Source organism: Ranitomeya variabilis, chromosome 1 (genome assembly GCF_051348905.1).
Source record: "Ranitomeya variabilis isolate aRanVar5 chromosome 1, aRanVar5.hap1, whole genome shotgun sequence".
NCBI lineage: Eukaryota > Metazoa > Chordata > Amphibia > Anura > Dendrobatidae > Ranitomeya > Ranitomeya variabilis.
The window spans coordinates 900,293,591-900,317,716 of NC_135232.1; the positions used below are offsets into that span (position 1 = coordinate 900,293,591).

Below are 24,126 nucleotides of genomic sequence, written 5' to 3' on the forward strand. Positions count from 1 at the left end.
CGGCGAAAACCTGATGTGTGATAGTAGCCTTACACTGCCAAATATGGTTAAAATGCTATTTCCCTTGTAGCATAGCGCCTACTACATGTCTTGGGGGACACTCGCTTGGCACGGGATTAACACACTCAAGCACGGTTTTCTTATAAAACAGAGTCATTTAGGTTTATTTCGCACAACATAAACCACATCCACAGGAACTTAATAACAGTTTGAACACCATCTGGACATATTCAACTTCACCACAGTTCGTCTCTGACCCCAGTCAGCATTACACACTGTTTTTAGACCGTTACCCGTTGGCAACCTTCACGGGTTCCTGGACACCTCTTGGCCTCAGAGGTGCCCCATACACAATGTCTCTCTCATCTAACCCCGGTTAGCATAACACGGATCCCTTTCCGTTACCTGTTGGTGCCGCACAGGTTTCTCGGGATACCTCTCCTCCACAGAGGTATCCTTCAGACGTTTCTCACTCTGACCCCGGTCAGTACAACACGGATCTCCATCCGTCCCACACACTGGCATGTGCTAGGTCCAGAGTCCTGCCATGTGCTCTTCAGGAATCCTATCCTGCAGGACGTCCAACACAGGCTTCCAGGACCTTGTGGCATAGACCATTCAGGTCCACACTCCAAGACCATGTGACCATCCCTCAGTCACATTATATAGTACTAACCACTCCCACAGGTGGGAGCGTGGATGTGTGGCTAGTTTGTCCTGCCCATCTCACACAACTAGCCTAGTAAGTCTCCCTTACAACAATACAAACTCTTGAGGGACTACAGGTCCCAGGACAACAACATTGCATCAGACTTACCACGCAGACTCCCTCTGCGACACATATCGGCCATTCACAACACTGCCAGTCACTGTTTCACGATTATAATGACAAATATGCCTCCATGCACATCCCAAGGAGCACACACAGCGCCCCCTAGCTGCCACAGGGGTCACTACACCACACCCTTCAGATTACCCCTATATCTGCAGGAAAATAGGGTTTTGTAGGTGACAGGTCCTCTTTAACAGGTTACTTTACTTCAAGTAATGTTTCTAAATAGTCTGTCGTGTGTGTACAGAAGATGAGGAATAACACTGTTTCTAACCATTATATGACTTGCATCATGGATTTTCACCAGTTTTCCCTTCTAAAAAGTTATATCTGAACTAACGGGAGGAGATGTCTTCCAATGAATTTCTGTACTTGTTTAGCACATAGACAGAGTCAGCAGCAGCAGCATGGAGGAAATTATACTGCAGTACTCAGCACTGCTGATGTGAATTCAACCCTCAGTTGAGGAAAAAAACGTGTCAGAAAGCACAACCTGCCTGTTTCCTCACTGTGTTCCTCACTGATCCCCTTAGAGAATATAACAGGAGGTAAAACCTCTACAGCCAGCTATCGACCTACCGTATATCATTACTCCCATTCACCTCTAAACTCATCAAAAAGCACGTCCACACCGTACTCTCCTCCCACCTCCTACTCTTTGACATCCTTCAATCCGGCTTCCACCCTCACCATTCCACCGAAACTGCCCTTACCAACAAACCAACAACTTACTGCCAAAGCTAACACATTTCTCTATACTACTCCTTCTAGATCTGTCCTGTGCCTTTGACATAGTCAACCACTCCTACTACAGATCCTTTCACTCAGTATTACAAACCTTGTCCTCTCCTGGAACTCCTCACACCTCTATAACAGCACATTTAGCATCTCCTCACACTTCCTATTCGCCCCATCCTCTCTCTGTGGGAACTCCCTTACGGATTTGTCTTGGGACCACTACTCTTCTCCATCTATATCTTTAGCCTAGGACAACTAAAAGTCCCATTGCTTCAAATACCATCTATAGACACTCAAATCCACCTCTCTGGCCCACACATCACCTCTCTGCTGTCTAGTATCCCTGAGTGTCTATTAGCCATATCCTCTACTTCACCTCACGCCTCCCAAAGCTCAAATGTAGACAAAACTGAACTTATTATACTTCCTCATTTTCACCTATTTTCGCTACCTGATATATCCATCACAATATAGGAGATCACATTCTGTCCTGTACTTGAAGTCCGCTGTCTCGGAGTAACCTTCGACTCTGCCTTGTCCTTCAAAACCACACATCTAAGCCCTCACTGTCCTGCTTCCACCCCGCAGTGTGTCTGGGATGCAGTTACTGACAGCTCAGCCGTCCAATCTGGTACAGGGGCATGCTGAGCTGTCGGTGTGTTGACTGACAGCTCGGCTATCCAATCTGAGGCTGGAAGGTGCTGGCTGTCTCCAGGTGTTCATTATTCAAGGTGATTGCCAGGCTACGTAACTGTGCTGTTACTCCCAGACCTCTGCCAGATGTATATTCAGCTACTGAGTGGTTTGTTTCTCTGTGCCTTGCGTTGTGTTTTCAGATATTTCTTTGCCTAACCTTGGACCTCGTTCTGACCCTCTGTCTGTTTAACCCCTTCTATTCTATTATCCTCCTGGTATTCTTGGAAAGTTACCTTACTACGCCTTTGTCTCTTCCTTCTGTTTATCACGTACCTTCCTGGCTTTTGACCTCGGACTCCTGACTATCCCATGTCACAGCTTGGCTGTCAGAAGTGACTCAGCTTCACACTCGCCACCTCCTGCTGCCTTTAACTCAAAAATATTTTCAGAATTCGTCCCTTCCTCAACCCTCAATCTACTATTATTAGTATATGTTCATAGTTCATGCCATCATCTCCCGCCTCGATTACTGCAATATTCTCATCTGTGGCCTTCCTGCTTACACCCTCATACCTCTCCAGTCTGTCCTCACCTCTGCTGTCCAACTAATCCACCTCTCGCCTCACTGCCCCACTGCTTCTCCACTTTGTACATTCCTTTATTGGTTCCCAATTCCCCAACGTATGCACTTCCAGCTACTAACACTGACCTACCTACAAAGCAGTCCATAATCTGTTTCCCACATATATTTCTGAACTAATCTCCCAACATCTCCCACCACATATTCTCCGGTCTTCCCAAGACCTCTTTCTCTCTTCCACACTCATATGTTCCCCACCAAATCGCCTGCAAAGACTTCTCCTGAGTATTCCCCATCCTCTGGAATTCTGTACCCCAAGACGTCTGATTATCCTCTACCCTCGGAACTTGAAAGCGGAACTTGAAAACTCAGCTCTTCAAAGCAGCTTACAGCCTGAAATGAACGCGTTGCCTCCTTACCAACACCAGAGCTGCTGAGACTCCCGAACCTACTGACTCCTCTCCCAATATCCCGTAGAATGTAAGCCACTATTAGTTTGTTCATCATAATTTCTGTTTTTTTATGTTACCCCTTCTCATGCATCAAATAAATTATACTCTAAAAATCTACTATATAATTGTCTAAGGGTCACTTCCGTCTTTCTGTCACGGATATTCATTGGTTGCGGCCTCTGTCTGTCATGGAATCCAAGTCGCTGATTGGTCGTGGCAAAACGCCCACGACCAATCAGCAACGCGCACAGTCCGGAAGAAAATGGCCACTCCCCGCACTCAGTGCCCGGCGCCCGCATACTCCCCTCCAGTTACCGCTCACACAGGGTTAATGCCGGCGGTAACGGACCGCGTTATGCCGCGGGTAACGCACTCCGTAACCGCTTCTATTAACCCTGTGTGTCCCCAATTTTTTACTATTGAGGCAGCCTATGCGGCATCAATAGTAAAAAAATGTAATGTTAAAAATAATAAAAAAAAATAAACCTGCTATACTCACACTCCGTAGTCCGCCGAGCTGCTCGCGCCAGCCGCCATCTTCAGTTCCCGGCGATGCATTGCGAAATTACCCAGAAGACTTAGCGGTCTTGCGAGACCGCTAAGTCTTCTGGGTAATTTTGCAATGCATCCTGGGAACGGAAGATGGCGGCAGCAGCACGAGTGGCTCCGCAGAGCTTCGGTGGATCCCAAGTGTCGGTACCCGCTTCCTGGATCCAGGCGCCAACGGAAGGTGAGTATATAACTATTTTTTATTTTAACAGGGATATCATGCCCACATTGCTATATACGTGGGCTGCGCAATATACAACGTGAGCTGCGCAATATACTACGTGGGCTGCGCAACATACTACGTGGACTGCGCAACATACTACGTGGACTGCGCAACATACTACGTGGACTGCACAATGTACTGCGTGGGCTGCGCAATGTACTGCGTGGGCTGCGCAATGTACTGCGTGGGCTGCGCAATATACTGCGTGGCCTGAGCTATACACTACGCATACATATTCTAGCCCCTTAGTGACGGAGCCAAATTTTTGAAATCTGACCAGTGTCACTTTATGTGGTAATAACTGCAACGCTTCAACAAATCCCAGTGATTTTGAGACTGTTTTTTCGTGACACATTATACTTTAAGATAATGGTAAATTTAGGTCAATACGTTTAGTGTTTATTTATAAAAAAATATCATTCAAATTTTGAAAATTGCTAATTTTTTAACATTTCTCAAATTTTTGATTATCCCTTTAAACCAGATGGTCATACCACAGCAAAGCATTAATAAATAACATTTCCCACATGTTGGCTTTACATCAGCACCATTTGTAAAATGTTATTTTATTTTGTTAGCATTTTAGGAGGTTTAAAAATGTAGCAGTAATTTTTCATTTGTTCAAGGAAATTTACAAAATTTATTTTTTTAGGGACTTATCCAAGTTTGAAGTGACTTTAGGGGTCCCATATATTGGAAAACCCTCAAAAGTGATACCATTTTAAAAACAGCACCCCCTAACATATTGAAAACTGCAGTCAGGTAGTTTATTAACTCTTCAGGTGCTTTACAGCAGAGGTCCCCAACCGCCGGTCCGCGGACCAGGACCGGGCCGTTGGGGTTTATCAGCCGGTCCGCGGCGCCGCTGACAGCTAATTTAGCGGCTAACCACGCTGGTTGTGCGGCCTCCATTTTGTCACACTCCAGCGCCGCAGCGTTCGTCATTCCCCCTTTGGTGGGCGGCCGTCGAGTTCGGGCGGAAGTCTCCTCCCCCTCATCCGCCACTCCCTCCTCCCATCTCCCGCTGTACGAGCAGGGCGGGCGGCTTCCACAGCCCGCCATGTATTTCCGGAGTCACCATGGGTGCCTGTGCGTGTGTGCGGGAACAGCGGGCTGGGCCCCTCTGAATGAAGGTATTACCGGCGGCTGTGCAGGGTCCATGTGTGGGGAGCTGGGGTATATGTAGCAGTGCTGAATATTTTTTTGTTGATAGGATTTCATGAAGTGGCCATGAAACTTAATAAATAACAAACTCAGCTCTGCTACATCAGTAAAAAACCAATTGATTAATCATTAATGAATGTACTCTGCTGTGACACCATCAGCTCTGCTACATCTGTGTTCAGTGTTTCATAAACCCGACAAATGAATCACTCTGTGTATGAAATCTACAAGTGACACATTCCTCTCTGCTACATCTGGCCTCATGCTAAAGCTTTGTGGTACTTTTATCAGTGCAGTGTGGACCGATAACTTCTCTTGAGAGCACATGATCAATGACTAACACAGGTCTGCTACATCCGCACCGCCGTGCCGGAGGAAATGTTATGGAATGATCAGGAAACTGTCAAGGAGCGAAAGAAAAAGAACAAATCCAGCCCTCATTATAAATGTCATAATTATATGATATGTATGCACTAAGCTCCATCCCTCCATAACCCCACCCCCATATGACCAAAGCCCCGCCCCTGCCCCACCCCCACCGGGCCATGGAAAACTGGTCTTGCTTAAAGCCGGTCCCTGGTGCAAAAAAGGTTGGGGACCTCTGCTTTACAGGAATTAATGCAAAGTGGCATGACAGAAATGAAAATGTGTATTTTTACCACCTAAATGTTGCTAACTTCTGAACAGGTTACAACAGCCGTCAGACTCTAAAGCCTGAGTCACACATAACGATATCGTTAACGATATCGTTGCAACGTCACGCTTTTGGTGACGTAGCAAGGATCCCGCTAACGATCTCGTTATGTGTGACAGCACCAACGATCAGGTCCCTGCTGGGAGATCGTTGGTCGATGGGAATGATCAGGACCTTTTTTTGGTCGCTGATCACCCGCTGTCATCACTGGATCGGCGTGTGTGACGCCGATCCAGCGATGTGTTCACTTGTAACCAGGGTAAATATCGGGTTACTAAGCGCAGGGCCGCGCTTAGTAACCCAATATTTACCCTGGTTACCATTGTAAAAAAGTTTAAAAAAAAAACAGTACATACTCACATTCTGATGTCTGTCACGTCCCCCGGCGTCCACAGGGTTAAAACTGCTTTCGGCAGGAGCGCTGCTAATGCACGCGCTGCTGCCGAGAGCTTCCCTGCCCTGGCTGTGTCAGCGCCGGCCGTAAAGCAGAGCACAGCGGTGACGTCACCGCTGTTACTGCCGGCGCTGACACATTCAGTGCAGGGAAGCTCTCGGCAGCAGCGCGTGCATATTAGCAGCGCTCCTGCCGAAAGCAGTTTTAACCCTGTGGACGCCGGCGGGGGACGTGACAGACATCAGAATGTGAGTATGTAGTGTTTTGTTTGTTTTTTTTTACTTTTACAATGGTAACCAGGGTAAATATCGGGTTACTAAGCGCGGCCCTGCACTTAGTAACCCGATGTTTACCCTGGTTACCCGGGTGCTGCAGGGGGACTTCGGCATCGTTGAAGACAGTTTCAACGATGCTGAAGTCGTTCCCCTGATCGTTGGTCGCTGGAGAGAGCTGTCTGTGTGACAGCTCCCCAGCGACCACACAACGACTTACCAAAGATCACGGCCAGGTCGTATCGCTGGTTGTGATCGTTGGTAAGTCGTTTAGTGTAACGGTACCTTAAGGCCGCTATTTGGTCATGAATTGCCATCGCAAACATCAGGACCACACAATCATGATATGAGGGCACCAATTTGGATAAAGAGGAAGCCCTCACACTCTGTTAACCATTTATAATGATGTAGTCACTATTAACAGCAGCATCTAAGGGGTTAAACATATAGACGGTGCAAACACTGATCGTGGCTGATGCAGCAAGTTGTCAGCTATAGTGTTCAGCTGACAGCTGCTGGATTGTCACCTGTATGGGGAGGCTAGTCTCATATCTCAGGTCAGTTAAAAGACGTATTGGCGGTCATTAAGGGGCTAGAATACCCGATGCGTTAGAATCGGGCCACCATCTAGTAAATAATAATAACCTGAAACCGCACTGTGCAAGTAGTCAATCTTGCCTACAGCAAGAGGCACTTGAGCTGTTCTTTCAGACTGGATAAGTTCTGGAGAGCGAGGTTGGTGGGAAAAGTGGCTCATTACGTTGGGAAAGAAGCATATTTGTCTAATAAGATATATTGTAAAGTTTTTCAAATTCACTTCTACTATTGATTAATGTAGAGTTCACAATGTTTCTGAATACTTAAAAACAGATCCTTTACAGATGTTTTCCATGACTTATTATTTCTGTGTATTGAGATAACTACCTGCCTGAACTGCACTGGTACAATCTCTGCTGGCTTAGGCCGGGTTCACATAAGCGTATCTGTGCGCAGCGTATGCCTGCGTACAGATCCGCATGCATCTTGCGTACCTATATTTAATACGGTGTACGCAGGGACATGCGTTGGCATCAGTTTATATGCGGATGCGTCAGCATGCATTGTTTTGCTGTGCCCGCCGAACGCAACATGTTGCATTTTTTGTTGCGCCAAATATGCGCAGGCATGCGCATGAATGCGTCAAAACAACGCATTACTGTTTATGGGAACGCATTGGTACACAAGGACATGCGTATGCATACGTTCGATGCGCTTGCGTACTACGGACTGCACATGTCCAGGGACTGATTGAGACACACCCAATGAGACATGCCCTCCTGGAAATATCTAACGCATGCGCCTAACCAATGCAAACGCAGGAAAAAACGCATACAAACACATGCACACGCAGTGTTTTTTTGGCGTCATGCGTCAGCTGATGTGGATAAAAAACGCAACGTAAGCATGCGTTTAAATGCGTTTTGGCATGCGTTTGCACATGCAGATGATACGCTGTGCACAGATACACTAATGTGAACTTAAGCCTTAGCCATCAATTCTTCTGCATCATTTCACCTCTCGTCAGCAGAGCAGCTCTTCCTCTTCTGAATTGCTCTGCACTGCAGACATCATGCTGATTGATAGCTTCCCGCAGTTATGTAGTGGGGAGGTGCCTGTCCATCAGCATGACATCGGCAGTGATGTCCCATCGAAAGAGAAGAGAAGAGTGCAAGAGAAGATGCTGCTCTGTCGACATGACATCAGACGTAGCAGGGGAATCGCTGGCAGGAGAGGTCTATGCTGGAAGAAATCGTCACCAGGCAGAACAGGCAGGTAGTTACTTGCAACTACCTTGCTGTTAGTTCTTAGCACATACACAACACTAAAAGTTTTTGTTAACCCATTTAACTGTAAGGAATAAAGGATGACCATCTAGAACTATTAATTTAACATTGACCATAATTAAAAAAAACTGAAAAATGTCCAATCTGTTTGCTATCCTTCTTTTTCACGGAAAAAAGTTGTGGACACCACCCTTTTTTGTCCGTCCAAAAAATGGATAGCAAACTACAAACAGATTACATTTTATGATATTAAAAACATGGGTCCACTAAATGAATATTGTGTTTCCATTTTTCTACTACTCTGCTAGACTAGAATAACAGAAGTGTGAACATAGCCTAACTATTACTTACGTCCATCAATGCCATCACTCAACAGGCCACATACTCTACATAGCAATTTGTGGGTATTAAATCTTCAGGCTGTTTGGGAAGTAATATTCTCATTTTTAGAATACATAAAATAGTAAAAACACAAAAGGAAAGATGCATGTAATGAAAAGACAACGGTTGTACATGTCATATTAAATCAATGCCCTGAATGTATGTCAGGATGACTTTTCATTACAGACAGTTCTCAAATACAATTTAAACATTTACATATTTCATGTCTTTTAATCAAAAATAAAAGCTTTAGGCAAATCTGGAAAATAAAGTGCTAGCACAATATGTTCAGCAAAAGCTCCGAGGAAGGCATTAATCTGACAATTGGAGAATTGCCATTTAGTATTAAAATGACAAATACAAATTCAATTTCTTTCTCATTCCTTTGAAGTTACCTTTGCTTCTAAATATATAAAACAAGTTTCATTTCTGGGAAATAAAAAGTGCTATTAATGTAGCAGAGTGATACAAAGGTAACCACTATGTGCTTTCTTCTCTTGGCTACATCTTCTGCCTTATTACATATTTATATTCCATGATCGTGCAGCTAACAAAATAGAAGAGTGACCTAACAGTAATGAGAGTTAATACATGTAGAATCATGGCGAGTCCTTTTTTTTAGTAATCCAATTTTTTACATTCTCCGGATGAGCTTGGTATATAGCCAGGTAGCGCAATACTGGCATTTCTACATGCAACTGAGGAACAGAGCTCTATAAAGACTAGAAATCTTTAGTCGCCTTTTTTTTTACCCCCTTTCACTTTCCAGACCAGGACAAATTTTTCAATTTTGACGAGTGTCAGTGTCTCACTTTGTAAGGTAATAACTTTGGAACACTTTGACGGATCCTAGTGATTCTGAGACTGTTTTTTCGTGACATATTGTACTGCATGATAGTGGTAAAATTTGTTTGATACGACTTGCATTTATTTGTGAAGATATTGGAAATTTTGTGAAAATTTGTAATATTTAGCAATTTTCAAACTTATTTATTTATTTATTTTTTCACAAGGGTAATATTAGAAAATGGACCCCAAAAATTATTGTGCAATTTCTCCTAAACATGCAGAAATCTCTTATGTGGGGGAAAACTACTGTTCTTTTAGCCCCAATATTTTTATTTTCACAAGTGTAACAAGAGAAAATTAACCATACAATTTCTCCGATAACCAATATGTGGAGGAAATCTACTGTTGAGGCGCATGGCAGGGCTCGGAAAAGAAAGAGTGCCATTTAATGTTTTGAATGCAAAATTTGCTGGGATTATTAGCGGACGCTATGATGCATTTGGAGAGCCACTGATGTGCCTCAACAGTGGAAACCCCCCACACTTGATCCCATTTTGGAGACTATACCCCTCAAGAAACTTACCTAGATGTGTGGTAAGTGTCTTCAGCCCTCAGGTGCTTCATAGAAGTTTGTAACGATTAGCCGTGAAAGTTAAAAAAAAAAATCAAATTTTTCCCACAAAAATTTTCTTTTAGCCCCACATTTTTAATTTTCTCAAGGGTAACAGGCGAAAATTGACCTCAAAATTTGTTGTGCAATTTCTACTGAGTATTGCAGATAACCCATACATGGGGAAAACAACTGTTTGGGCGTACGTCAGGGCTCAGAAAGAATGGAGTGACGTTTTGGAACGCAAATTTTGATGGAATGTTCTGCTGGTGTTATGTCGCATTTGGAGAGCCCCTGATGTGCCTAAACAGTGAAAAACCCCAACAAGTGACCCCATTTTCGAAACCAGTTGCCTCAACAAAGTTATGTAGATGTATGGTGAGCACCTTGAACCCACAGGTGCTTCACAGAATTTTGCAATGTTTATCTGTGAAAATGAAAAATATATATTTTTCCCCACAAAAATATTGTTTTGTTTTTGTTGTGCAATTTCTCCTGAGTACACCGATACCCCATATGTAGTCGATAACTACTTTTGAGGCACAGTGAAAAGCTCAGAAGGGAATATGGTAAGCACCATAATGGAGTTCAGGTATTGCTGGACTGGTTTGAGGGTGCCATGTCACACTGGTAGAGACCCTTAAGTGCAAGAACAGCAGAACCCTCCATAAGTGAACACATTTTAAAAATTACACCTCTCAATTAATCTAGGGGTGCAATGATCATATTGACACCACGGGTGTGTCACATAATTTTATACCATTAGGCAGTGAAGACGAAATAGATAAAAATGACACCAAAAATTTGTCCCACAATTTCTGCTGAATATAGAAACGCCCTATATGGTTCTGTACAATAGTGCTTACCCACACGAATAGACTAGAGAAGTGTAATGTGCCTCCTGGAGCACAAATTTTCCTTAAATAGTTTGCTGGCTCCATTATAAAGAGCTCCTAAGTGCTAGAAGAGCAGAATCCCCCCTCGAATGACCCAGTTCTGGAAATTATACCCCTTTGGGAATTTATCTACAGGTGTTGTGATGATTTTGACTCCATGGGTGTATTCCAGAAACAAGCAGTAATGGATGTTGCTGAGTGAAAATTGCAAACTGCCATTGTAGTGACAATTTGAAAGTTGTAGTCAACAGTACGTTGTATTACCCAGATCATGCTTCTGGAGACAAGCACCTGTAAGTTAGGTGGGCTATCATCGCTACAGAAATCACAAACATGTAGACATTAAATGTGGTTTAGACAAACTGTGGGACTCAGAAAGGAGGGGGCATTTGGATTTAGGAGTGCAGAATTTGATGAAATTCTTTTGGGTGGGGCAAGGAGCCGTAGCACTTTTCCAGAGCCTTTGTACTACCAGGCCCTTATATTTTTGTTAACAGATTACGGACTTGAGTGGGGACTTCCTTTTTTTGTGGATGGAGTTGAACCTTTTATTGGGAACAATTTACATAATGTTTGGGATCACATTTACTTCACACTCTATGCTGAGCACTTATATCTGGGTTTCCATCTAAATCTCTGAGTGACGTGATTCGGATGAAACCTCAGAGAGAGCCACTCACTATAATGAGGCAGCAGAGTTACTCTAGACTCCATTTGGCCTCCTCAGCAATGTCCCCCTCTTCTGAAATGCACAAAGTGTGTCGGACAGCGTTTTTATGCACACCTAAAAAAAGACAGACACCACCGGACCACAGGTCAGACAACGTCCACATTGCCTCCATCTGACTCAGTATAGGGAATCTTCCACCTGGGGTTCAGTCTGAATCACATTTCAGAGAATTCCATGGAATCCCCATTGTAAGCACTCAGCGCAGAGCACAGGATAAATGTGAGCCGAGCCTTACTGCGATCTTTGTGTGGCAGAAAGAACAAATCAACAGCAGATGAAGAATTGGTTTTATTTATTTTTTACGTCGTTCCTCTTGTGGTATAAGCGATGAGACGACTTTATTCTTCGGGTCGGTGGAATTACAGTGATATCACATTTATATCGGGTTTTTATGTTTGGCTGCTGTCACACAATATAAGATTTTTTTTATTACAAGTTTTTGCATCACCATATTTAGTTATAATTTTATAATATTTTGACTGACAGTCATGTGGGAGCTTGTTTATTTTCAGAACGTGTTGATGATTTTATTGGTACCATTTTCGGGCACATGACATTTTTTGATCGCTTTCTATTCCTTTTGGGAGGCAGACTGCACAAAAAACAGCAATTTAGGATTTTTTATTGCTGTGCCATGTGTGGTAAAATTGATAAGGCAGCTTTATTCTTTGGATCAGTAGGAGTACTGCGATTCCCCATTTATATAGTTTTTTTTATGGAAAATAGAAAAAATTGGTGTCTGGCTCAACAGAACTGGATTTTCCTTTTCTTTTTCTTTTTCAAAAGAAAATATAGTGCATACAAAAGAAAAAATTACATGGTCGACATGACCCAGATGACGCGTTTCGACTGCACTAGGTAGTCTTACTCATGTCATGAGTAAGACTGCCTAGTGCAGTCGAAACGCGTTGACTGGGTCATGTCGACCATGTAAATTTTTCTTTTGTATGCACTATATTTTCCTTTGAAAAAGAAAAGGAAAGGATTGTGAGCCCTCGCGGGCAGGGACCTCTCTCCTCCTGTACCAGTTGTGACTTGTATTGTTCAAGATTATTGTACCTGTTTTTATTATGTATACCCCTCCTCACATGTAAAAGCGCCATGGAATAAATGGCGCTATAATAATAAATAATAATAATAATAATAATTTAAAAAAAAAAAAATAATAATCCAGTCCTGTTGAGCCAGACTCCAATTTTTTCTATTTTCCTTGATGTAAGGCCAAGGCGAGGCTGGTGACTGAGCCCGAGGTGGATGAGCATAGAGCAACTGGGTGAGCTGGAATCAAGTTTCTATAATAGTTTTTTTATGCTCTGGCGCTTTAACACAATAAAAACTATTTTCTCGAAAAAATAATTATTTTTGCATTTTTTAAATTCTGAGAGCTATAACGTTTTTTATTTTTCCACTGATTGAGCTATATAGCGGTTTGTTTTTTGTGGGACAAGATGACATTGTCATATACCATATTTATTTACATTCGTCTTTTTGATTGTGTTGCATTTTACTTTTTGTTTGGCATTATGATGAGAAAGCATATATTGTTTTTTTATTTATTTTTTACGGTGTTCACTGAAGGGGTTAACTAGCAGGATAGCTTTATAGGTCGGGTCGTTTCAGATGTGGAGATAAAAAATCCTGTATGTGTACTCTTTTATTTATCTTTGTTTTTACATAAGTATTTATTGGATTAATTTATTTTGTTTTCATGTGACTTTTTTTTTCATATTTTCACAATTTTTAAAAACTTTTTCTTTTACTTTTTACATTGTTCCAGGATGGGACATCATCTTTCCCTATCCTTATTGCAGGGCATTAGAACAGTGCATCACAGGCAGGGAGGATATCCAAGAAGTATAGTTTCTCCTTGCGGAGATTGACATGCTAAGCATGCCGAGATGAGGAGACTTAAAGCCGCAATGCTCCTCTGAGAAATATGCAAATTGTCTCTTCAGAGAGAGAGAGGACTAGAACTCTAGTGCCACCTATTGGAAGTAGCAATCCTAAAAGTCAATGTCGACCCTTTAACGAGCCTTCTGAAGGAAAGCGACTTCAGTCGCTCTCCCCATGCGCTGACTCATACAGGACTCCCAGCTGCATCCAGTATATTTGTTCTGATGAAGGTATGGATGTGGACTGAAAACATTCAACTTTATGGATGCACATCAATAAACATTTTCATTGCACGCCACAATTTCCTTCAGAGTGCCAAGTCTTTTCTGGTTTTGGACTGTTTTGTGTTGGATACCCTACTTGAGCACCTATCTCACACATTACGAGTGCCGTAGTGCTCCATTTCAACCTTTAACGAGCCTTGTCACGTGACTTAGGATAAAAGCCAAACCAGAATCTCAATAGGTGGCACTAGAGTTCTAGTCCTCTTCCTCTCTGAAGACACAATTTGCATATTTCCCAGAGGAGCATTGCGGCTCCTCTGAGCAGGAGCTTACGGAGAGAGGGACTATGTAAGGATGCCGGCGTTGGCGTTACACTGGATAACAGGTTAGTGGCAATCATGGAGCTCAAATCCTCATGACAAGTTCCATAACACATTGAAAAAATATCCATACTACTCTGAACTGGAATGTGTTTAGGATTTTTTTCAGGTAGAAAATAAGGCATGTTATTTCTAGCTATTTTGACTACAGGTTGGGCAAATTTTAAAACGGTGACTACAGCTCTATACTGTGGCCACACAGTGTGCCTGGCCACGCAGTCATAGCTCAGTCCTTGCGAGGTGAACAACAACGCATGGTCTTACCCAAATAAAGGCTATATCTCAGGATGAAGGCAAGACAAGTGACATAAAAGTGTAGTGTAAATGTACACTTAGCCATTTAAGTAGGATCTGTCAATATACAGGCTAAAAAATAGATTTGCCTTGCTAATATACGGTAGATCAAATAACCCAATTAAGAAATTCTGACTTCTGAGAGAATTGGAGCTGGAATGAGGAGCTGGAAAGTGCATTACAGTGATATTCTATTGATCTCAATGACAATCGTGTGATGCTTTATTTTCCCTACTATGGCACTGCTGGGGAATTGACCAGGGCTCCCAGCAGCCGGACATCTGGTCATAAGCTATTCGAGACCTTTCTAGAAAAAATAAATTGTCCAAGAGTAAACAACCTTTTGTTAGTGGACATAATAATAGAGATTTCATAAAATCGTCAAGGTTTTAAAAGGGTTGTCTCATCAGACACTTTCACATGTTTTAGCCACTGAGATTTTCTTGCGCGAAGCACAAGGGAAAAGAATAATTAGCAAACTATGCCAGAAGTCTATTGTAAAATGCATCACAAAATTATAGTGCATGCTTTATCCCAAATTATTTGTTTTATGGCTTGTTCGCATCACCTTATTTTCTAGGTTGGAAGTATACATTGGGATGACTCTAAATATGTCCTCTACAGTAGATTCCCAATGAATCTCACTGTGTAGGCCCACAATAGGACTTTCCTGGGGACTATGCAATAAGGCTAGGTCCACATTGCGTTAGGGCTATACGATAAACGGATGCGCTAAAGAGGAGTCCAAAATTGTCTTTTTGCGGTGTATTTTTGCCATTGCGCTAACGCATGCGTGTTAGGTCATTTGTGTTTGTAATAGAGTTCTATGGCAGAACGAATGCTTCCGTTCACTGTGCGTTCGCCCTACCGGACCCAAAAACGCGGTAGTCACGAACTAGCGGACCATTGCAAACGCATGTCGAATTTGACATGCGTTAGGATTCGTTACACTAATGGAAGTCTATGGTGCGTTAACATGTCTGTTACATTGCGTTAGTGCTGCTTACAAACAGATCCGTTAAATGGATTGCCCTAACGCAATATGGACCTAGCCTAAGGACTGTGCCTACAAATGGGTCCAGAAGATGAAGGCCAGTGGGTTACACACTGACAAGCAAAAGCACAGCAATGTTTTGAACTTTTTACTTTCAGGCTCCATATCTCACCATCCACTACTGTTTGGAACGTTGACTTGCAACTATTTAGCATATGATTAGTTATGCAGATTCTTGTAATGTCACTACATTGTTACGGTTTTGCTCTTGGTGGCGGAAAAATCTTTTTGTATACTACAAATTACAACCTGTTCTCACATTCCCTAATAGCTCAGTATATTATTAGGTTAATTCCCAAGTGAAAGGTCACTGATTCGAATCGAGGAGCAGTCATGAAGATTTCCTAAGAAAAGAGAAACAGCATCATCATCGATAGCAGTCTCTCATACAAGAAAATTGAAAAACTGCATCATGTGAGCTCCATGACAATTAGAAGAATACAAAATGGTCTAACCATTCGAAAGCCAAAAGGTGGACATCCAAGCAAAATATCGGAGTCAACAAGTAGGCTCATCTCATCTCAAGGTCTATCAGTTCTGGAGATACAAAGTGGAGGTGGCTCGCATGTTTCGTAGTAATGAGATTACAGAAGTCCATGCAAGCACCATGCGACGAACATTACACAAGTCTGGAATGGTGGCCAAAAAAAAGCTGAAGAAGCCTCGACTTCAATATTGTCAAAAAAAAGTTGGCTCGAGTTTGCAAAAAAGTACAGGATTGGACTGTAGAAGATTGGAAACGGGTGAATTGGAGCGATGAGACGAAAGTCAATAGACTAGTCTCTGATGGGTGAACATGGATCTGGAAGAAACAAGGGAAAAAGGGGCTAACATTGAAAAATCAAAAGAACTGACAAGCTCAGTGGAGGAAGCCTGATGATATGGGGTTGTTACTTTGTATACTCGAGTATTATACAGTGGGAGAAATAAGTATTTGATCCCTTGCTGATTTTGCAAGTTTGCCCACTGACAAAGACATGAGTAGTCTATAATTTTAGGGGTAGGTTAATTTTAACATTGAGAGATAGAATATCAAAAATAAAATCCAGAAAATCACATTGTATAAATTATAAAAATTTATTTGCATACATTGAGATTGGCAAAAAAAATGGTTCAATGACAATAAAGTAAAGGTGCTGGTTTGGCCCTCACAGTACAAAGACCTCAACCCAATCGATATAGGGCAGGGAGAAGCGGCCAGGGACCAGCCTCTTCTGCTAGTTACCTGAGCAGAATGGTCCCTGGACAGATTCTAAATGTATGTTTTAAGTTGCAACGTTTCATAGTGAAATTTGCCTGAAATGACAGAGCTGACCTCTGATTGAGGATTCCTGTAGTTTGGGCAGCATGAATCTGCTGTCAAGTTCTCTATAAAGCTCTTTGTATAGTAATATATGTTTATTTCATGTGTTCAATTCAATTCTGTAAATGGACAATAAAATGCAGATTTTAGTCTTTAAACACCAAGTACGTATGAGAGCTTTCAGTATTGATGAGAATATCAGATATATAATAAATATCAAATACATCAAATCAAATTATATTTCAACTCTAAATAACTGTGTTATGCTTTCTGGAACCATCTGGCATCAATGTGAATAGTGAAAGTAGATGAAAATCCAAACTGGATTGCGGGTATCTCTTTATTTGTTTGCTTCTCATTGTTTGGTACTTGCAGACACCACCCAGATGTGATCCATTTACTATAATGGATTTATGACCATTGCAGACGCTCATATTTGTCAGCACTATGCACAGGGGTTACTATAAATTGCAACGTTCCCAGACACAATCAGAGCGTCCTAGAATCAGCGAACATCTCAGCTAAACAGGATGCTCCCTGGACAATTCCTAGAGAATACCACTAACACAGATTAGCATGGAGAGAAGAGTTTGTAATTTAATATGTAACTTAATCCACTAATGGAGATCACACTAAGTACTTGGTGAGTCACTAATATGGTTATTTCCTGGGGATGGTATATTCTTTCCTATCCAAATGAAAAATGTACTTTCTGCTGCTAGGAGTGATCTGTTGTCATTCATCTATTAAAGAGGACCTGCCACCAGGTCAACAGTGGCTGGATTTTGCTTTAATTTTATTCCCTCTGCTCTTTTGAGATTAAATATGTTTTTTTTATTAAATTCACTATACAGTTCCAGAGACATTGGCCTTTTCTTTTTGTGACAAGTTTTACGGTCTTTACCAAGGGGGTGATGCATACAGGGTAATTCGGCAGAACAGCCAAAAGATCCCCCCTAGGATCAAACCTATAATGTAACAGGATCAATATTCCTGAAGGGTCAAAAGGACAGTAAAGACAAATGTATACAGAGTTGTTACCCATAGTACATGTGTAGAGCTGAGGATCTCCTGCACCCCAACGTGTGTTTCACGTAGGCCTCCTCAGGGGGTATATAGTTATTGTGTCTTGATGTAGTTTATATATGGCATCTAATGAGTTGAACAGATGGGATTGGTAGTTATCAAGTATATATTACAGCAGAGTATTAGCTGAAAGGTACCTGCCGATCGCGCAGCCTCACCTCCTGAGCCTAAACCATCATTCTGCCATAAAGTTATGGAGAATTGAGGGAATTACCTGCCAATGTCAGGAAGAGGTTTAATAACAATACTCAATCTTTTCTCAGATCTCTATTGTGTCGTTTCTGTTATTCCACTTGCAACTATTAAAAAAAACACAATTGGGTGTTATCATTCTCCTTTTTAATGGGGCGTATCCATGCATTGACACTGTCAGCCCTGAATGGACTGTGTCCAAAGGCAAAGAAAATGGCATCACCCAGTTGTCAATTCATTCCTAACTGTCCAGGGGGGACACCAGTGTTACAGCACAGCACAGATTTATGACAAAAGTCTTCAGATTTGTTATTTTATGGGGACTATAGATAACAGTCAGGATAGACCTTTCTAAAATGTGCAATATACTGTATATTGACACGAAAGACACATTTATGTACTAAATCAGAGGTCCCCAACCTGTGTCTCGCGGGAACGTGATGTGTGGCTCACGATTGTCTTCCAACTTGGAGCAGTAGCATCAGACCTAACAAACAACTATGAAAAGCAGGTGTCCAGATGATGACTCTTGTGATCAGCCCCCACACAAGAGAAGATCTGGGGAGGAGAAAGGGGCAAAAATATAGTAGGCTGCCAGTTAGGGCTCGTGCACATGAACATAGCTCTCGGAGCAAAAATTATCTGTTAAAAAATGTTATTCAACGAAGCAGTGCAGAACGATTTTTTCACTGGCCGAATTGGTGGGCAAAACGAGTTGCAGCATACACAATTCTCCTCTGTAAATTGGATGAAACTCACCCATTCAAGACTATAGGTGCGAGAAAAAAAAAAAAATTGCATGCCATTCGGAGCCACGGAAAAATGTCCGATACATTGCAATTCTCTAACATAGGAAATTGTAAATGGATAAAACTCAGAACGATTTTCGATGAGTTCTAGTGAGATGTGGGCTTGATGCTGGATACAGTAGAGTAGTGGGAGTGCCTGATGTGAGGTGGGAGCCCCTGGATGTACGTATACTGCATAGGGGGCTCACGTCCTTAGAGTGCTTTGTATGGAGAAGCTTGGGTGGTCATACTATTGGCAATGAGGGGCTCACTTTTACTACTGTGTCTATGAGGGAGCGGTGATGGATGGGGCTTGCAACAATTTCTCGGCTAAGCAATTTACCACAATCCCAGTAAGACCAAAACTAACAAGCTAAAAATCCTGAAAGCACAGTAAGTACCACTTGTCAATATTCATGCGAAAAAATGGAAGTCAGATCGTTATTTCTTGATTCCTGGTTATAATGGAAAACCAGATGCTGAACTTGCACTTTCCAGTATTGAAGGAATGCAGAAGAATGTCAGGAAATGTTATTTTCTCAGAGACAGCATGCTGTGCATCTAAGCCTTCAATAAACAGGCCTCTCTGTGCGATACCCACATACAATCCGAAATATGCTTTCTTTCCCCCTCCCTACTTCCCAGACATGGTCAGCAGTAGCATCTGGCCATCAGGTGACTCCATCTTTACAGTGCAGTAAGTGCTATGGATGGGCCATATGCCCAGATGGTAGAATAACCCAGCCGATATATATCTTATGCTTTATTTATGACTTGTAATAGAACGGTGCTCAATCTAAGTTGGTTTCCAGTAAAGGTATTAACACATATAAAGATGAAATCTGAATATCCTCCAGGGAGGTTTCCGGTCTATAGAAATAAAACTTAATTCATCGACAACTAAAAGTTCTGCAACTTTCATATATAGTTCTTATTTCTATTCCTAGTAATTTTCACGCTTATTGTCAGTGAGTTCGGACATCCTAGGTTAGAACTGACCTAAGGGTTACACCAAATCCTGAGACAAATAAATGTAGAGAATACCCCAGACAAATTCACAGTAAACTATATGTTTTTATGCTGATTTTGCAGCAGTTCCCTGTGGCATCACATCATCATTGGGGACCAGGATCAGCAGCTGATCGGCAGAAAAGTCCACAACAAGAATGGAGAAACTTACATGCTGGACTTTTTAAAGTAGATTTTTAGCTTTTTGCTATAGAGCTTACAAGTGCTGCTTTGAAGCTAACCAGATGGCTGGACCCGACCAGCTTCTGCGCCCCTGTGCTTTTCTGATATTGGAGGCAACGCTGCCTGTCTGTAGAATGGGAGAGCACACAGTGGACTAGCTCAACCATGCCGCTGGTCTGAGACATCAATCATTAGAGTGCCCCCAGAAAGCAGGAACCCGGTAGGCTGGGGAGCAGTGCACTCCTGATGATCTATGTGGAGAACCCTTTAAGTTCCTTTCCCTATGACTGAACTTTTAATTCAGTAGACAAACTTAAAGGGGTTGTCTGTTCTCAAACTGTAAGTCTGCAGTCACTCTGTGTGACTGCAGACTTGGGAATCCTGACATTGTGCGCACTGTCAGGATTCTCCGGCACTGGGAGCGGTGGTCATGTGACAGCATGTATGCGATATGAATACTTCATGTGACAGCATGTATGCGATATGAGTACTTCTGGCCACATTCCCACTAGTTAGGTGCGGTCTAGCTCAATGCAAATGTATTGAGAGAGGTTGGAAACAGTCTAGTTGGAATGTGACAGGGAACATGCATATCGCATACTCGCCATCACATGACCGCCGCTCCCAGTTCCGTGATGTTAGGATTCACTAGTCTGCAGTCACACAGAGTGACTGCAGACTTGTAGGTTAACACTGGACAACCCCTTTAATTTGGAAATTCTGAATGGCAAGAGAAATCACACATATGATAAATCAATAACACCAGAGTGGGGCACTACACGATGTAACAAGCTGGAATTACAGGTACCATCCACAAATGATTTTTACACTGTGGAGCTGCTGTATCAATGCAAAAAAAAAAAATAACAGTTCAACAGCCCGACCAAGCCGCTTTATTACCCACAGTCCAGGAGGATAAGCAGATTGCCGCCAGCTAATCAGTAATCCCACACTACCCTCCGCATGCCTCTCTGACAAGGGCTTCCCTGTGATGCTGCTTATACAAATAGAAGTCCCTGGGGCCATCAAGAGTTAATAATTGTTTATTGCAGGAGGAAACTTTATAGTCAACTGATTAAATTAGGAAATTATCATACAGAAATGATAAGTGCCCAATCTGATGGTCCAAAGCGATAGGTAAAGGCAGGTATATGAACAACACTGTGACATATGTACATTAATGTCACCCAATCCTTGATTTTAATGGGATAGATCTAACGTGACGAGGGGCAGCCCGGCAATCATCTGCTGTGCATCAAAGGGGATATTCACATGTCCAATCCAAAAGTATCGTGCAGCGGCGTATTATGCTGTCCACTTAAATAAGCATGCTTATAGAGAAGTAGGGTGTGAACGCAGCTTCCACATAAGTACGACCAGCCTTAGGCCGCGACCACACACAGACCTTGTTCAATGGGACACGTGCTGATGCAGAATGGGAATAATCATACAAGGTGCATGGCTTGCTGGTAGTCACTAATAATGCTGCACCGTGACCCCCAGGTCCTGGCAGCCCCACTTCCAGCATTGTGCTTGGTACAGCAGGGAGCATTATCGGTGCGGTGTGAGAAGTCAGCCTGTCCCTGCTCTATGGGTTAGTTGTGACAGAGGAGGCTGGCTTAGCTACTGACATGAACCAGTTAGTCAGCCCTCTTCACACACAGGACTTATTACGTGCTGACAAAAGCTCTTAAACTGAGCTGCCACGATCAGGGAGCTGAAGATTATGCCACTTTTCAAACAGAAAAAAAAAGTTCAATATATTTATATTACAAGGTATTTTTGCAGAAGTGGACATGCCGTTAAATATTTAGTCTCCACTAGGGGGAGCTATGGGGCTTACTGCATACTGTTTATAAAGCAGTAAGCAGAGGGCTCCCCCTAGTGGTAGCTGCAGGCAGCCAGAATTGTATCACACAGTGATATCTGTAGGAAGAAAAATTGTGACTCAAAATTACATGATGTTTAAAGATGGATACCCACTTTTTTAAGATTATATATTTTTTTACCATACATCTCGAAGTATATTATACCTCTCTAAGAAAGGAGATGGAGTTTATCTAGTGCCTTAGTGATGGTTTGTGCCTGTGCAGAAAACGAACTTTACAATGAAACCAAATGAACAAAAACCAGGAACTGCTCACAAGTAGCACAATATATCTGATTTTACGAGTCTTTTATCTAATAGTGCATCTAAAATTAATAATTCCATCTCTCATGAATCATTTGTACACCACCACTGTGCTATACAGACTCCCAGCAGCCACTCCCAAGCAGCGCCTAGTAGATAACGAGTAACTGCTAAAACATATGTGATCGATAGAATATCAGTCTCAGCCCATGATACAAGAGCTGACTCAGCTGCTGCGGATCCAAGACTCCATGGCACAGTATCTAGCAGGTAGCAGTATATGCCCAGTGTAACCCCGGGCTGTGTGTTCCCAGCTGCGGATGCTCAGGGTGTGGGGTACAGACATGGCTCCCACCCTGGCCGCCCAGCACAGTGCTGAGAGGGACACTACATAACACAGGTGGGCTATCCCGGGAGGGCTGCAGCCTCCAGGGTCTCTAGCACTGGCCCAGCACCTGCTCCCAGAACACCCCAGTCTCTGCCCATTGTCCCAGCAGCACGGTCTGGGGAGGAGCAGGGTGTGGCAGCCGGAGCCAGGGTGCTGGCCGGAGCCGGGGTGCTGGCCGGAGCCAGGGTGCTGGCCGGAGCCGGGGTGCTGATCCATTCATCGCCCTCACACACAGGCACGGAGCCCAGCTAGGAAGGGGAGCATGAGCTGGAGACCACGGCTCCCTCCCCGGAGGGTCACACGTCCGCTGTGTACAAAGTTCCGGATCACCGCGCCCTCCGCCCAGGCAGACCCTCACTTACTAGGCGCAGGAGTCAGATGTGACCAGCAGCGTCCTCTCCAGGTGCTGCCGCGGAGGATGCAGCTCACACACTGGCCGCACCGCCGCTGTCACTCCGTGGTGACGTCACGGCACGGGGAGCCGACCAATCACGGCACGCGGCTACGCCCGCTCCGGCCAGGTGCAGCATCCTCCGTCCTCCAGTGGTCCCACGTGTGGTGTCCGGTTTCCTCGGAGGGGAGGTCAGGGATGTGCGGGGGACACTGAGGGCGAGGGGTCAGGGCTTCCTAATGCCACCATGATTCACGTCCAGGCCAAATGGAAGTGCAGAGTGTCAAGGGACAGGAAGCCAATAATGGCAAGAGAGCTGGTGTACAGGGAACGGAGTACTGCACTGAAAGGGATGCGATGGGAACCTCCACCATACCGTACACACGGACTGCAACAGCGGGTTGGCTCTCTGCTCTTCTGCAGCAGCTCACAGGTGGAGCAAACATTATTTTCCAAGCTGCTGCAGAACAGCTTCTATAGATGAGCTTATTGCTAATCTTAGACTGAGTGAAATTAATACATTCTTATAAAAACATTCTGCACTGGGCAAGAAAGCGATTTTTCAGCAACAGGTCTCATACAAGTAATACGTGCCCTCCTACATGTCCTCCTACATATTCTACATGTCGTCCTACATATTCTACATGTCCTCCTACATGTCCTCCTACATGTTCTACATGTCCTCATACATGTTCTCCTACATGTTCTACATCTCCTACATGTCCTACATATTCTACATGTCCTCCTACATATTCTACATGTCGTCCTACATATTCTACATGTCCTCCTACATGTCCTCCTACATGTTCTACATGCCCTCCTACATGTCCTCCTACATGTTCTACATCTCCTACATGTCCTACATATTCTACATGTCCTCCTACATATTCTACATGTCCTCCTACATGTCCTCCTACATGTTCTACATGTCCTCATACATGTTCTCCTACATGTTCTACATGTCCCCATACATGTTCTCCTACATGTTCTACATGTCCTCCTACATGTTCTACATGTCCTCCTACATGTTCTCCTACATGTTCTACAT

The 24,126-nt window shown here is 43.2% G+C and overlaps 1 protein-coding gene across 2 annotated transcripts in view; it reads right to left on the reverse strand.

The window, feature by feature from the left end:
- Positions 1-23,145, reverse strand: part of ANK2 (ankyrin 2) — a 648,838-nt gene extending 625,693 nt beyond the window's left edge. The window contains exon 1 of one of the 2 annotated variants that reach the window (XM_077278822.1): positions 23,050-23,144. The gene's annotated coding sequence lies outside the window, so the exon portion shown is untranslated. Of the gene's footprint in view, positions 1-23,049 lie in introns of both variants that reach the window. The other variant, XM_077278815.1, reaches the window with a different exon arrangement.
- Positions 23,146-24,126: the final 981 nt, after the last annotated feature.